The 15,306-nt window shown below is 44.2% G+C and overlaps 1 non-coding gene across 1 annotated transcript; it reads right to left on the bottom strand.

The window, feature by feature from the left end:
• Positions 1 to 12,894: 12,894 nt before the first annotated feature.
• Positions 12,895 to 13,001, bottom strand: LOC125084139 (U6 spliceosomal RNA). The gene has a single exon (XR_007122498.1). It is a non-coding gene; the product is annotated as a U6 spliceosomal RNA (small nuclear RNA).
• Positions 13,002 to 15,306: the final 2,305 nt, after the last annotated feature.

Below are 15,306 nucleotides of genomic sequence, written 5' to 3' on the forward strand. Positions count from 1 at the left end.
ACAGCTTAGGGTGTAGGAACAGGACAAGCCTGAGATCCCAGAGCAGGGCTGATGAGGTACAGGGGGAGAAAATCATGGAGGCACATCAGGAATGCCAGTCTGATTGCAGGGAAGCATGTAAGAAGAGAAACCAGGACACGTGATGTGGTTCTCTTTTCTCTCCAGAGGACAAGTTGTGTTCGCTTTGACGTTAGCTCCATGGGTATGCCAAGGCTATGCCAAGGCTATTGGATGCACTGGTTTTAGGGCTGGGATCCAGCTACAGCAGCAACACCAGAGGTGTGGAGAGTGGGTAGAGGAGATAACCTTCTCATTGAAGGATGCCCATAGGCATCCTAGTATGGAGTGTCTGAAGAGGCAGGTCTTAATAGCATGTACTCTGGCTGAGCCCAAATCATCTTCCAGCCTTCATTTGCTCAGGAACGTTTTCTATTCCCTCCTTTCCCCTCCTTTCTGAGAGGAGACCAGAATTTCCAAGGCAGTGAACCAAAAATAGGCTACCAGATGGGCTGCAACATGGAACGGTATTGGGTATCCCAAATCACCCTCACTCTGACTGGTCTGGTCCTAAAGCAGAGGAAAACCCTCTCTGAAGCCCATGTCCTCCATGTCCAAGCCACCACCATCTTCGGCTAGGCTACTCCAAATGGTTGACAATACTTGCTGCCTCCACTTTCTTGATTATCATTCTCCCAGAACTCTTTAATCTAGTTTCTGCCCCATGCTACTCTACCCCACTGAAACTGCTCCTACCAATGGCATCAACAGACTGGACCAGGGACCAGAAACCAGGGACCACTTCTCAGTTCTTACTTTTACTCTGAACCATTTGCCTTTGGATTATAATCCTTTCTTCTTGAAAATCTACACTCTGGGGGTTCTTGACCAGGGTTCCATGAGTCCTTAGACTGTCTTCAGGAAAAAAAAAACCCAACATGCAGTCCTTGAAAATGTCATACAAAGAGTTGTACAGATGTGCACCTTTTTAGGGGGATGGCCTAGGATATTCATTACATTCTCAAAGGAATCAATGAATTGCCAGTGCTAAGAACCAGTGCCTTTGACATCTGTGCTGTCTAGGATTAGGTTCCTCCAGGGATGATCCAAAAAAACCGATGGTTGATTGATTAGTCTTTCACGGATACAGATGTAAGTTGCCAGAGCAGGGATGGTATCTCTCACCTAGGAAGTCCTCAGGGACTCAGGCTCTTTCAGGCTTGGCTCTGCCAACCCCAGGATATAGCCCTCAAGCTCATAGTCCAAGGTGATGTCATCTCATGCTCCAAACAGCATGGGAGAGTAACGGAAAAAGAAGAGTGTAAAGCGTATACTCCTCCTGTCTCTCAAAGATTCCTGGAAGCTGGTTTGTGACATTTCCATTACCTTATTGGCCCAAACTTAGTCTCATGATACTATCTGTCTGCAGAGAGGCTGGGAGATGTCTTTATTCTGGACATGTGCCAAGCTGAAGATCCTATAACCATGAATGAAGGGTAGGATGGATGTTGGGGGTTAGCTATCAGTACCTGTCATACCTTCCAGGATGCGTCCAAGAATGGATCCTGTTGACTGGTTCACCCTTTCTACTTCCTTCTAGGACATTATGGCTGGGAAGCTACACTTCCTAGACTTTCTTGCAGCTGGCATTCCACATGTGATTTATGAACTGCCAATTAAATGAAATTACATGAGACTTGATCCTGGAATGAAGAGGGGAGTAGCAGCAGGCGAGGCATCAATTTTGCTGGTGTGGATAGAGGCTGGCTGGCTTCATGATCACCAGCGTCCTAAGTCCGCAGCTTCCTGCAGTACTAGTGTTTTTATGGCTTCTTTCTTACTCATGATGGCAGAGGCATGGTGGTTCTGAGGGTTTACAGGTATCTCTGGAAGCTCCGTTTTGTACTACTCCTCTACTCCTTGCAGCAATGCTATAAGCCAGAGCTTCTCAAACTTTAATGTTCATGTGAATGGCCCGAGGGTACAGGTGAAGGGTAGATACGGACTGAGATCTCAGATTTTGCATTTCTAACAAGCTCCTGGGTAGTGTATGATGGTTAGGATTGATTTTTGAGTTACTCAGTCCTAGGGTATCCTCTGCTCATCTATACCTGTTCATAAATTCCTTTCTGCTTTACCTGGTGATGGTTTCGGATTATCCAAATTCTGTCACTGTTTCTTCCTTCTCTCTTAAGGGATCTTCTTCCTGTGTTTGTCCCTTAATATTGGTGTAACCCATGACTCTGGCTTAGGATCATTCTACAGACTTTTCCTGGATGATCTCCTCTATCCTCTGGCCTTCAAACGCGACCCATATGCTTCTCAAATCCCTACATCCAATCCATACTATCTCCTTTGCTCCAGATTGCAGTATCCACAGCAGACCAGAACTGAATTCTACAGATAAGCAGGGCAGGAAAGAAAGCTTCTGTGGTCATACAAGTTTGGTAAATACTGTGTTAAATAAAATGAAATTTATTTCCTTGCTGAGTTACTTCTAGAACTGTTAACGTGCTAAAATGCATAACAGATTTCCAAGAGGGGGCATATAATATCCAATATCTCTTAAACTTATTTGACATCTGTATTGGATACAATGTGTTTTCTCAGTTTTTGCTACCACTGCCTGAGGCCTGGACCCCTAGCCTTTAGCTTTTCTTAAACTGTAGCCAACAGTGTAGTTCTGTGGTTCACCAGCTGCTCCTCCCTGCATCTTGCATTGTTTCCCACCCCTCCTGGCCTCACTTCTTTTACATCTTCTTGAGGCTTAGGTTTTGCACCTTCATAAAAGGCAGCAGCATATAATTAATTCTTGCCACCAGCTGTTTCCCAGGGAATCTGGGCTAAAACAGCTTTCCACAGTCTTCCTCCTCCCCTTTTCCCTGGAATAGTAATATCTCCTGGAATTCAGGTTCCTAGAACACACTTTGGAAGTGCTGTTGGTCATCTACAAGCATCCGAGACTCAGCATGTCTGAGACCTAATCAATCCCTTTTCTTTTATATCTGTCCCTTTTCTGGTCTTATCTGTCTTCACAACTGGCACCGTATTTGTCCATCACCCAAGCTACCCAATTGTCATTCTTTGTTTTGTTTTGAAGATCTAATTGGCTTTATTAAGCAATCTCTTGCATCCTCTTTCATCCATCCTTCTCTTTCCTCTTTTCTTCTCATCTAACTAATTAACAATTATTCTTTTTTCTTTTTTAATTTTAAAGATGTATTTATTTTAGAGGTGGGGGGGCAGGGGGAAAGAAAGCAGCAGACTTCCCACTGAGTGGAGTCCATCTCCAGGCTTCATCCCAGGACCCCAAGATCAGACCCCAAGATCGGACCCGAGATCACAACCTAAATCAAAGACAGACACTTAACTGTCTGTGCCACCCAGGTGCCCCAATAATTATTCATTCTTAAAGAGGCAGTTTAGGTACCATCTTCTTATCCTATCTTCTTGGTCATCTGAGTGATGTACCACTCTGCTGAGCTCTCACAGGCCCCTAAACCTGTCTCTCTTAATAGCATTTATCATACCATATGGTAATTTCTTTCTTCTTTCGTTCCTTCCCTCCTTCTGTCCTTCCTTCCTTCCTTCCTTCCTTCTGTACTTCTTTTTTTTTTTAAGTATTTTTAAATATATCTATCTACCCCTGCCCCCACCTTTGGTGTCTTACTCAATTTTTCAATCCCTGGCACCCCGGATAGAGAACTAACTGACTAATTGATAGGTAGGAATGAATGAGGTAAGGGTGAGAGCAAATTAAAATTTGTTAACCTTCCAGGAAGGAAAAACAACTTCCCGTCTACCTTTCTGCATTCTTGGCTGAGACCACTGTAATAAAAGACAGGTTAGGTTTGCTTGGCTGGCTCAGTCCATAGAGCATGTGACTCTTGATCTCAGGGTCATGAATTTGAGCCCCATTTTGGATGTAGAGCCTACTTTTAAAAAAAGAGAAAAGACAGATTAACAAAAGAAAAACAAACAGAACTTTATTAACATGTATGCCTCATGTATACATGGGAGATACCCAAGGGAAAATGAGTAAACTCCTGAGGTGGCTTAGGATTCAGGATTAAATGCCATCTGAATTGGGACAAGGAAGGGGGGATATAGGCCTCCTAGAGGAGAGGACATGATTTTTAGGAAAGATGAGTGGGTCTTTAGAAGAATAGATGGGAGATGGGATGTTTTGTGACAAAGTCTGCCTGAGTGTGGTGTTAACTTCTAGTCTCCTCTCCTATGACAAGAATCAATCTTCCCTGGTTTATGAAATTCCTGGGGTGGGGATTTATGACAGTTGAGTTCCTTTTGGGGAATCTGTCTTTAGGCAGATAAGGGGAATTTAGAGAATACTCTCGGGCCATTTGCTATTTTTCAAGTGTCTACAGCTCAAAATAGTCATCACCCCAAAGCAGCATATTTTGGGGTAGTATGTCCTGAACTCCTGTTATCATATTTTGGCATGGCACTTTCTGCTACCCTTCATTCCCCACCTTTGAAAATTCTTGGAGAAGTTTCACAATCTGTGGGGCACTTGGGTGGCTCCATTGTTAAGAGTCTGCCTTCAGCCCAGGTCATCATCCCAGCGTCCTGGGATTGAGTCCTGCATCAGGCTCCCTGCTCAGCAGAGTCTTCTTCTCCCTCTGCCCCTCAACCACTGCTTGTGTGCACTCTCTTGCAAAAATAAGTGAATAAAATCTTTTACAAAAATTGCTTTGCTGGAACTTTCATAAGGAATCTCAGAATGAACTTTTTCAAAAGCCTCTCAAGGCTAGAAAGCCACACCAGAACTCAGCATCAGACTTCACATGAATATCTCTACACTTGGATGAATTCTCTGTTTGAGGTCCCAAAAATATCCTGAGGGGACTGAGTCTGCCAGGACTCACCTGGTAAGACAGGAAACCCTGAAAGGTACCAGGTGGTTTCTCAAAAAGGGGTTTAATAAGCATTGGCCCCTTAGTAGCAACCTTATTTCCTTAAATCTGTCTGGTTATATCTTAATCTGTGCTCATCACTCTCAAATATGACATTCCAGTCGAAGCCTTGGTAAAATCACCAGTATTTCCAATTGTGTCCTATTACAAGATTCTTACTGAACTTAGGCAGATAGGTATATTGCCATGAAAATAAGAATACTCAAGAGTTTCTGAATTCTAGCAGGATCAGGTAGGGAGAAAAGATAAATGCCTCAATTCTTTTCATGTAGGTATACTTTACCAACTGGCAGCCAGTCACAGATTACTTAAGAAAAAAGAAGAAAAGTCTCCTTAAATCTGGAAAACAAGACATTAAAGAACCAGTGATGTTTCAAACAAAAAGTCATAAAAATTATAATCATCTTCACCAGTTTATTCAGCTCCATGTAATTAATTCTTGTTTTGCTTGGTTCTGAGTTAGAAGTTTTGTGAATCATTTTGTTTTTTCATTAGAGTTCTGGAAATTCTTACCCTGGTCAATGGTCAACCTTAAAGTTGTGAGAAACCTGAAATCTAGAGAACTTGTCAGAGTCCTTTCCTTGAATCATTCTGAAGATAAAGCATTTTTGGATCATTGCTGCTTGCAAAGCTTTTAGACAAATATCAGAATAAAAGAATGACCGACTGACCAAAGACTTAAAAATTGTCATGATTAAAGATCTGATTATAGTTCCTTTAAATGCAACTGACAAGGAAATTTGATGATCTCTGTGGCATACAACATTTTAAGATGATAACTGAACTTGTGACTGATGACATTATACCAGGATGTATCAGATTCTAGGAATTTCATACAATTTCTCGAACACATATTAAGAACATATAGCCATACAAATATAACCTAAGAAGGTTGCACATAACTTATTTGACAATCCTTCCCATGTAATTTAACATGTCAGAAAAACCTAGTCCCTCTTTTTATAAAGGAGGAAGAACAAATCTTTTGAGATGTTCCAGAAATCCTATAGAATAATTAAGTGATAGAGTGATAATTAAAGATTTAGACAAAACGACTACTAAAGGTTTCAGCAAATACAGAAAATTACATGGTTTTTAAAAACCCTTAGGTAATTTTTTTAGAGAACTATTAAAAACTTTTAAAAGAGTTTTCTTAAATAGTCAAAGACCTGATAAAGATAACCTGAAGCATGGGAGATCATTTTTTTTAATTTTAATTTTTTAAAAATATTTACTTATTTATTTATTTGACAGACAGAGATCACAAGTGGGCAGAGAGGCAGGCAGAGAGAGAGGAGAAAGCAGGCTTCCTGCTGAGCAGAGAGCCTGACGCAGGGTACAATCTCAGGACCCTGGGATCATGACCTGAGCTGAAGGCAGAGGCTTTAACCCACTGAGCCACCCAGGCACCCCTAATTTTAACTTTTGTTTTTTGAGAGAGAGAGAAAGAGAGCACAAGCCAGGGGAAGGGGTGAGGGAGAAAGAGAATCTTTTTTTTTTTTTAAGATTATTTATTTATTCATTTGTTAGAGAGAGACCACAATCGGGGAGCATCAGGCAAGGGGGGAGAAGGAGGCTCCCCGCCAAGAAAGAAGCCTGGTGTGGGACTCGATTCCAGGACCCCAGGATCATGACCTGACCGAAGTGAGATGCCTAACCAACTAAGCCACCCAGGCACCCCACATCTTTTCTTTACCAAAATAGCATAGCACTGGACTTCAGTAATTCACACCAATTAACAGGAGTTTCCCTCCAACAAATTGCATATTATATACTAAAACTTCTTCCTCTTTTTTTTTAAAGATTTTATTTATTTATTTGACAGAAACACAGCGAGAAAGGGAACACAGGCAGGGGGAGTGGGAAAGAGAGAACCAGGTCTCCTGCCAAGCAGGGAGCCCAACATGGGGCTCAATCCCAGGATCCTGGGATCATGACCTGAGCCGAAGACAGGCACTTAACGACTGAGCCACCCAGGCATCCCTACATACTAAAACTTTTTAATTGAATTCTTGAATAATAATAAATCATAATATTAATAAAATAATAGTAACACAACTTAATATGTGCTTAACGCTTTAGTATTTACAACACCCTTTTATGCCCGTGTAATCTCATCTCATTTCAGAATATAGGATAGTTATCTTCAATCAGAGAGTGTTTGAGTGAGTATGAATGAGTAAATGATTGATTGAATGACTTGGGGACTATTTAGTGAAGAGAAACTGACTTATGAGAGGGCTTTTAGGGTTACACCAATGAGAACTTTAGTTCAGCCATTAGTAAGAGAGATCCAAAATAACAGTGGCTTAAATAAGATAGAGGCCTATTTTCCTCTCACATGATAAACCGTCTTCAGGTGGACCAGGGTGGTATGGGGACTCTATAAGTCTAAGAAGCTGGAGTCCTATCTTCTGCTCTGCCATCCTTAGCACGTGACTTCAACTCACAGATGAAAATGACTGCTGGCGCTCTATCCCTCAAGTTTATGTCCCAGGGACAAATAAGCAAGAACAGGAGAAGGACAAAGGGCTGCTTGCTAGCTAAGTGAACCCTTTTAAACAGCTTTCTAAAAACCCTACCCAGTCACTTCCACTGACTTTCCATTAGCCATCCCTCTCTACAAGGAAGGTTGGGAAATGTGATTTTATTAGCCAGCCATGTTGCTGCCCCCAACGTAGGAGTTAGGAAGGTGAGGATAATGGCTATTAGGATGAAATCTAGCAATTCTCTACCAAAAGGAGAATGAATGAAAGGGAAGGTTTTGTGTTTCTCCCCTTGCAGTATCTCAACAAGGAATAGAAGAGTCTGGACAAGAGAAGGTTGTCCCTGCTGGGCTGTTTCCAGGCCAAAGGTAAGAGTCTTCTAACCAGCATATTAGCTGGGGGCCCAAAGTAGGGGTAGGTGAGAAACCAGGACCCTTAACTGAAATGTTGCTTTCTTTCCAGAGGATGCTGACCTCATGAGAGAGTTATCATTCATGTTCTTCTTCCTGACTGGAATGTTCTCCTTCCTTTACATCCTAATTACGAACTCCTTCCACTCAACTCCTGCTCAGTCTGTCAGTTCTCAGCTTGTATGTTCTCATTATCTTCTTATAAGTTCTCATAAACCTGGATTTTACCTGTATAGTACTTGTTCCAGGTCTCACCTGCCTAGCCTTTTATCCCCTCTCCAAGCGTAAGGTCCCTTAGGGTATGTACTATGTCTATCCTATTCATCATTGGATTTCCAGCACCTTGCATGGTACCTGAACATAGTAGTTGCACCAGAAGAATGCACTTGAATGAATAAATATATCTGATTTTAAAAGTTCATATTATTCCTTTTGGATTGTGAATAACAAACATCCACTTGCACTATCAAGGAGAAGGTTAATTATAATGATACAGGGGCACTGTCACAGAGACAAGGAGTCCTCAGGAATGGAGCAGAACCAGAAATTCAGATGTCCCTGGGAGTCTCCTCATCTTTTGTTCTCTCTCATCAGACCAGTTCTCCTGCTTGTTCTACACAGTGAGGAAAGTATAGCTGTCAAGAAGAACTCAGAGTTATATGTTATTGGGCCAATCAGCTGGAGAGAAGTTAAAATAGCTCTTCCTCTCTCATCTCTATCTCTTCAAAATTCCAAGCAGAAAAATTATCATTGGGAAGCCTGGGAAGCTCAGTCGGTTAAGCATCTGCCTTCAGCTCAGGTTATGATCCCACAGTCCTGGGATCGAGTCCCACACTGGGCTCCCTAGGGGCTCAGTGGGGAGCCTGCTTTTCCCTCTGCCTGATGCTCCCCCTGCTTGTGCTCTCTCTCACACACACAAATCAATAAATAAAATCTTAAAAAAAGAAAAATTATTGTTCCAGTATGGGTCAGGTGCCTGACCTGGACCAATCAAGTGACTAGGGACCAAGGTCATATTGTAGAAACATAGCAGTTCCCACTGGAACCTTGAAGTTTGGGCATGGGGGAGCTGATTCCTGGAAGAGAGGTTTGGGGCAGACCCAACAGTGGATGTCCATTGGGGTGAGCATCGGCTTCCCAACACACACAGCCCCACCCCCTCAGCCACAACTCCATCATCTCCTTGGATTTATGCCTAGATCTCTGGGGTCTCTACTGGGTCTTCAGGACCATTGCCAGAGTTCTCTGGTAGATTCTTGTATCTAGCTTCCAACACTATTCATTCCCCCAAAACCCCTTCTTCCCCAACAATACCAGCGTTCAGAGATACCACAGGCACTTGAGCTTCACAGGGAGGCCCTTCTCAACAGCCAGGAGAATCTGCCGAGCTTTCCTGGCTGCAGATGTGGAAAGTGGATTTGGGAGAGCTGTTGGGCAAAGTCAGAACTCTGGTGGGAGCAGCTCTCTCCAGGATTTCTTCCAACCAGCACTCTATTTCTCCTCTTACATCTGGCCATCATGTATCTCTGAGAGATGAGCTTCCAAAATCGTCTGACAAATGAGGAAGCTGAGGCTCTATAAAGGAACAGGATATGATGAAGGTGGTGATTTAGCAGATCAATAGCAAAGACAACACTTGGACTTAAGTCTCTCTTCCTTATACTTTTGATGTAGGGACCAGAAGAGCTTGACAACTCTTCTGCAGAGACAGTGCTGTGTTCACTAGACGTAGACTACATTTCCCAGGCCCCCTTGCACCTAAGTATGGACCATATGACTGAGTTCAGCCAATAGTAGGAAAGTAGAAGAAATTCCACATTTGCACATAAAATGTCCTAGGTTATCTTCACACCCTCTCTCCTCTATCTGTGAGGCTGGAAACAAAAGGCTCTGAGATGGTAAAACTTCCTAATGGAGGAAGACCAAATCTCTTGATTTCACTGCTTGGAGGAAAGCTGCTCAGGAATCACCAAGATCTACATAGGACTTTTCTGGAGCAAGAAAGAAATCTTTACTGTGTCTGAAGCTACTGAGATTTTGAAGTTATATATTATTATATGTAGCACAGCATTCCCAGACTGGCTCATCTTTGATGGAGCCCCTCAATGATGAGTTAGACTTTTTTTCAAGTCTTTTTAAAAAGTTTTTTATTTGTTTATTCGAGAGAGAGAGAGCACATGTATGAGGGGGGGCAGAGGTAGAGGGAGAGAGAGTCTTAAGGAGACTTCATTCAGGGACTGATCTCATTATCCTGAGATTAGGGCCTGAGCTGAAACCAAGGGCCAGATGCTCAACTGACTGCACTACCCAGGTGCCCCCGTGATGAGTTAGAATTGATCTCCTCCAGCACTGTCTCTGCCCTTTGACCCTGACAAAGACCCAAACTACAAAAGGGCAGTACAGCTTTGTGATTAGGAACACAGGCCTTAAATCCAGTCATATCTGAGTCTGAACCCCAGATCCCACCCCCACCCCAGATGGACCCAAGCAGGTGTCTTTGTCTCTTTGAGCCTGTTTCCACATGTGTAAAATAGAGATGGTACCCAGTCAAAATGCCATTGTAGGGTTTAAAAATATTACATAATCAGTGCTTCTCAACAGAATGATATCCCAGAAATTGTAAGGTAATGTTTGGTTGTGGAGCCCTTCTAACTAGAGATGCTGGGGCCTGTGATGTTTGGGACACTCCTACACGGTGACAAGCTGTCGCTCCTGCCCCACGGCTTTCATATGGTCCACGGGACATTCATCTATCTGACGTTGCAGTTTGTGAGCCTAGACACTAAACTTTGTTTTACAAAGAATCACAACATATTTTTGCATGGCTTTAGTATCTATTGAATGTTCCAGGAATGTATTTGCCCTGTGTAACTGTCAGGGCCCTGACAGGAAATCAGCACACTCAAGTTAGGATAATTCAGGGAGGGGTTGATTTGCAAAATGACTAATTACAAGGGTGTGGACAGGTGTGAGGAAGCCAGACAGGACAGGGCAAAGACCCAGGTCCAGCCGCAGCACAGCTGTCACCACCACTATAACCAAGGTGTGAGCGGAGGCAAGATTACCAGAACCTGAGAGGGGAGAAGTACTGCTGAGAGTATTAGATCCCCTGGCTGCCACAACGAATTACCGCAACTTTGGAGGCTTAAAACAACAGAAATCTATTCTCACAATTCTCAAGGCCAAAAGTCTGAAATCAAGGCAGCAGCAGGGTCACAGTGTCTCCATTGACCCTAGGGGAAAATCCTTCCTGGCCTCTGCCAGCTTCGGGCGACTCCCAGCCTTCCTTGGGTGGCTGCATCACTCCAGTCTCTGCTTCTGTATTTTTAAAAAATATTTTATTTATTTATTTGACAGAGAGAGAGACACAGCTAGAGAGGGAACACAAGCAGGGGAGTGGGAGAGGGAGAAGCACATTCCTCGCTATGACCTGAGCCAAAGGCAACCACTTAATGACTGAGCCACCCAGGTGCTCCTGAAATTTTTTTAATATTTTATTTATTTATTAGAGAAAGAGCACAAGCAGGGGGAGTGGCAGAGGGAGAAGGAGAAGCAGGCTACCCGATGAGCAGGGACCAGGGACCACCCCCACCAACACCCTGCCCTAAGCGGGACTCCATCCCAGGACCCCAGGATTATGATCTGAGCCAAAGGCAGAAGCTTCACCAACTGAGCCACCCAGGCACCTCTCTTCTGTTGTCTTCACGTGGCCATCTCCTCTTCTCTGTGTCTTCTCTTCTGTCTCTTATGAAGACCCTTATTCTTAAAAAAATTAAAAAATTGGGGCGCCTGGGTGGCTCAGAGGGTTAAGCCTCTGCCTTCGGCTCAGGTCATGATCTCAGGGTCTTGGGATGGAGCCCCGCATCAGGCTCTCTGCTCAGCAGGGAGCCTGCTTCCTCCTCTCTCTCTGCCTGTCTCTCTGCCTACTTGTGATCTCTGTCTGTCAAATAAATAAATAAAATCTTTAAAAAATAAATAAATAAAAATAAAAAATAAATAAATAAACATTTTTTTTAAAAAGACACTTATTCTTCACTTACTGAATTTAGGGTCCACCCAGATCATCTAGGGCAATCCTATCTCACAGGGTGGCTTTGAAGATTCACATCTCGAGAGCCTTAATTGTATCTGCAAAGATCCTCTCTCCAAATAAGGCTATATCCACAGGTTCCAGAAGTTAGAATGTGAACATTGTAGAGGCCACTTTTAGGCAACACTCGAGCAATGGAAACCTGAGTAAGGTAAAAAGGTGCACAGTGACCACTGGCCTGAATGCAAACAGGCCCATCAGGTGACCCACCTCAAAATATCCACAAGCCCTAGCTGACCAATGGGCTGCTTACAACTGGGCACAGATACCAAAAAAGGAAAATTCCACATATTCCATTACCTCCTTACCTTCCCCCCCCCCAACAATAGCTCCCCACCATTGCCTTCTGGCAGACGGTCTCTCCTCTGCTGTCCTGCCCGCTGCTCCCTTGCAGTGTATTCAGTAAGCTTCTATCTCCTTTGTTGGGCCTGGGGTGAATTCTTTCACTGCTTGTGCCAGCCTCCACCATATCAGGTCACTCCACAGCCATAGCTTTGGGGGGCTCTCATTCAACCCACTATAGCTACCTTGAGAACAGCAGTGACCTTATGATAAGGGATATAGGCAGGAAGGGAGACAGAAATAAAAACCCCAATCTCCCTTCCGTCCCTCACCCCGTCTCCTGTCAGGGCTTACATTGGCCAAACCCAACAGGAAATCAGAAGACATGAGTGTGGTTGACGTGTCAGGCTCCCAAGGCCAAGAGCAGGGAAAAGAAGAGCAGGGGGAAAAATGGATCTGGAGGAGCAAACAAAAGACAGCAGGGTACCATGTCAATTAAGGGAAGGTTGAACTCTGTTTATTATTATTTGGAACTTTAGCAGGAGAGTTCACCATTATGAAATCATAATTGAATGGCAACAGTGCTGGTAGTATTGGAGCCAGTAATGGAACACACCTGTATCAGTATGTGTTCGTAGTTGTTGGCAGTTCACAGAGAAAGACTGCTTCGTTAAACCTGCCAGTCGTGGTGGAATTTCTGTATTGAACGCCTCACAGATCTGCATGTTGTCCTTGCACAGGGGCTGTGCTAATCTTCTCTGTATCATTCCAATTTTAGTATATGTGCTGCCCAAGCAAGCACGGACTATATATTCTTATATTTTAAAAATACCTTTTATTTCCTCCTTTAAGTTAATTGTGGCTTTTTTTTTTTTTTTTTTTGGTTTCATATTATGAAACCGTGTTGCAGGTTGGTTCTGTTATCTAAGAATGCTAAAAATGGCATTGAAGGGGCGCTAAGGTGGCTCAGTCAGTTAAGCGTCTGCCTTCAGTTCAGGTTGTAGTCCTGGGGTCTTGGGATCTAGTCCTGCATAAGGCTCCCTGCTCAGCCGGGAGCCTGCTTCTCCCTCTCCCTCTGCCCCTCCTTCTGCTTGTACGCTCTCGCTTGCGCTCTCTCTTGCTCTCTCTCTCTCTCAAATAAATAAATAAAATCTTTTTTATTTTTTATTTTTTATTTTTTTTTAAAGATTTTATTTATTTATTTGACAGAGAGATCACAAGTAGACAGAGAGGCAGGCAGAGAGAGAGAGAGGGAAGCAGGCTCCCCGCTGAGCAGAGAGCCCGATGCGGGACTCGATCCCAGGACCCTGAGATCATGACCTGAGCCGAAGGCAGCGGCTTAACCCACTGAGCCACCCAGGCGCCCCCTTTTTTTTTTTTTTAAAGATTTTATTTAAATAAATAAAATCTTAAAATAATAAAATAAAAACAGCATTGAAAAATATTATCGGGTTGCATAAAGTGGAGAGCTACAAGGTGTAGGTAACTCACAGCGCCAACACGATAGGTGCACCTGTTGGCATTAAGGCTATTACCAGCTTCATCACCTCGAAGCATAGTTGGATGGAGGACCCTGGAGACGAGGCCTGCTGTGAGTCACTCGGCAAGGAGAGGGCCCAGAGCCAGTCCCCTGGAGCTGGAATGACGTAAGCCTGGGTCCTGAGAAACCCTTGGTCTGACACCACTATTCCTCCCCCAGAGTATGATGTCTCCAGAGGAAGAGATTCTTTCTCTTGAGCACTGGAAGCCCTCAATGAGCAGCTAGTGCGTATCCACATCCCGGGCTTTCCCACAAAGCTGGGAGCTGTGAGGCAAGTGGCTAGGCCTGGCTCCAAAGCTCCAGCCAGACTCACCCCACCAAACTGACATCAGTGGGTTGGCAAGGGGACAGCGGGGTGGGGCTGGCCTGGGAGCCAAGCTGTCTTACTCCCAGGGGAAGGGAGGAGATGAGAGAAGAGGGAGGAGGGAAAGGAGGGAGGAGAAGGGCAGGAAGGGGTGAGTCCAGGGAAATCTGACTCAGGCCTGTCTGGACAGCTGGAGGGAGGGGAAGTGGAGTACATGTTACCTCCTCACTTGAAACCTGGCATTCAAGACCCTGGCTTACATCTCCATCCTCCTCTCATGGCATTCCCTGCCATGCAGACTACTTCAAAAGCCAGGCTAATTCATACATTGGTTATACAGTTCTCTGCCTGAGAGTTCTCTGCCCTTAATCGCCTTTCTCTGACTCATCTAGCTCAAGGCTTCCTTGAAAATATCACTTTCTCCATGAAGTATTCCCCAGTCCAGACACAATTACTCTCTTTTTTTTTTTTTTTAAGATTCTACGTATTTATTTGACAGAGAGAGGCTCAGTGAGAGAGGGAAACAAGCAGGGGGAGTGGGAGAGGGAGAGGCAGGCTTCCCGCTGAGCAGGGAGCCCGATGCGGGGCTCCATCCCAGGACCCTGAGATCATGACCTGAGCTGAAGGCAGACCATTAACGACTGAGCCACCCAGGCAACCCGACACAATTACTCTTGTCTCTGCACTGAAATCTATAGATGTCGAAGGTGGACTAGAATTGCCATTTATTAATTTAGTACAGTGTTCCCAAACTTCAGCATGCATCAGGATCACCCATGTGATTCTGATTCACATCCAAAATGTGAATTGTTGATTTCTAAGTTTCTGATTCTAATTCTGGTGGGTGGGGTGGGAGGAGGTAACTGAGAGGACATGACTGCTTGTCGACCCTCAAGCAGGACCTGGGCAATGGGAGGCTCCTCATTCCCTCGCCTGTCCTTGGAATGTACATTCTGCCTACTGATCCCCCAGAGGGAGCCATTCCAAGGATGTAGCTTTGAGAGAAGAAGGTGTTGTTGAGACCACCTGGACTGAAGACACGGCGAACCCAGTTAAGGCTTCTATATAAATGTTGAAGATTAGGTGTGTGGGTGCAGAGATAACACTTCTCTTGTGGCCACAAAAGCCAAGTCTTTTAAGTAAGTTTCCTTGCTTATTAAACCTGCCACCTACCAATCTGGAGTGGCCTGCCTCTTTCTTTGGTCTCTTTCTCTGCCTTCTGTGTACAAGGCCAGTTTGTGAACCAACAGGTGGGGTTAGGAA

The sequence above is a fragment of the Lutra lutra genome, chromosome 13 (assembly GCF_902655055.1).
Source record: "Lutra lutra chromosome 13, mLutLut1.2, whole genome shotgun sequence".
Taxonomy (NCBI): Eukaryota; Metazoa; Chordata; class Mammalia; order Carnivora; family Mustelidae; genus Lutra; species Lutra lutra.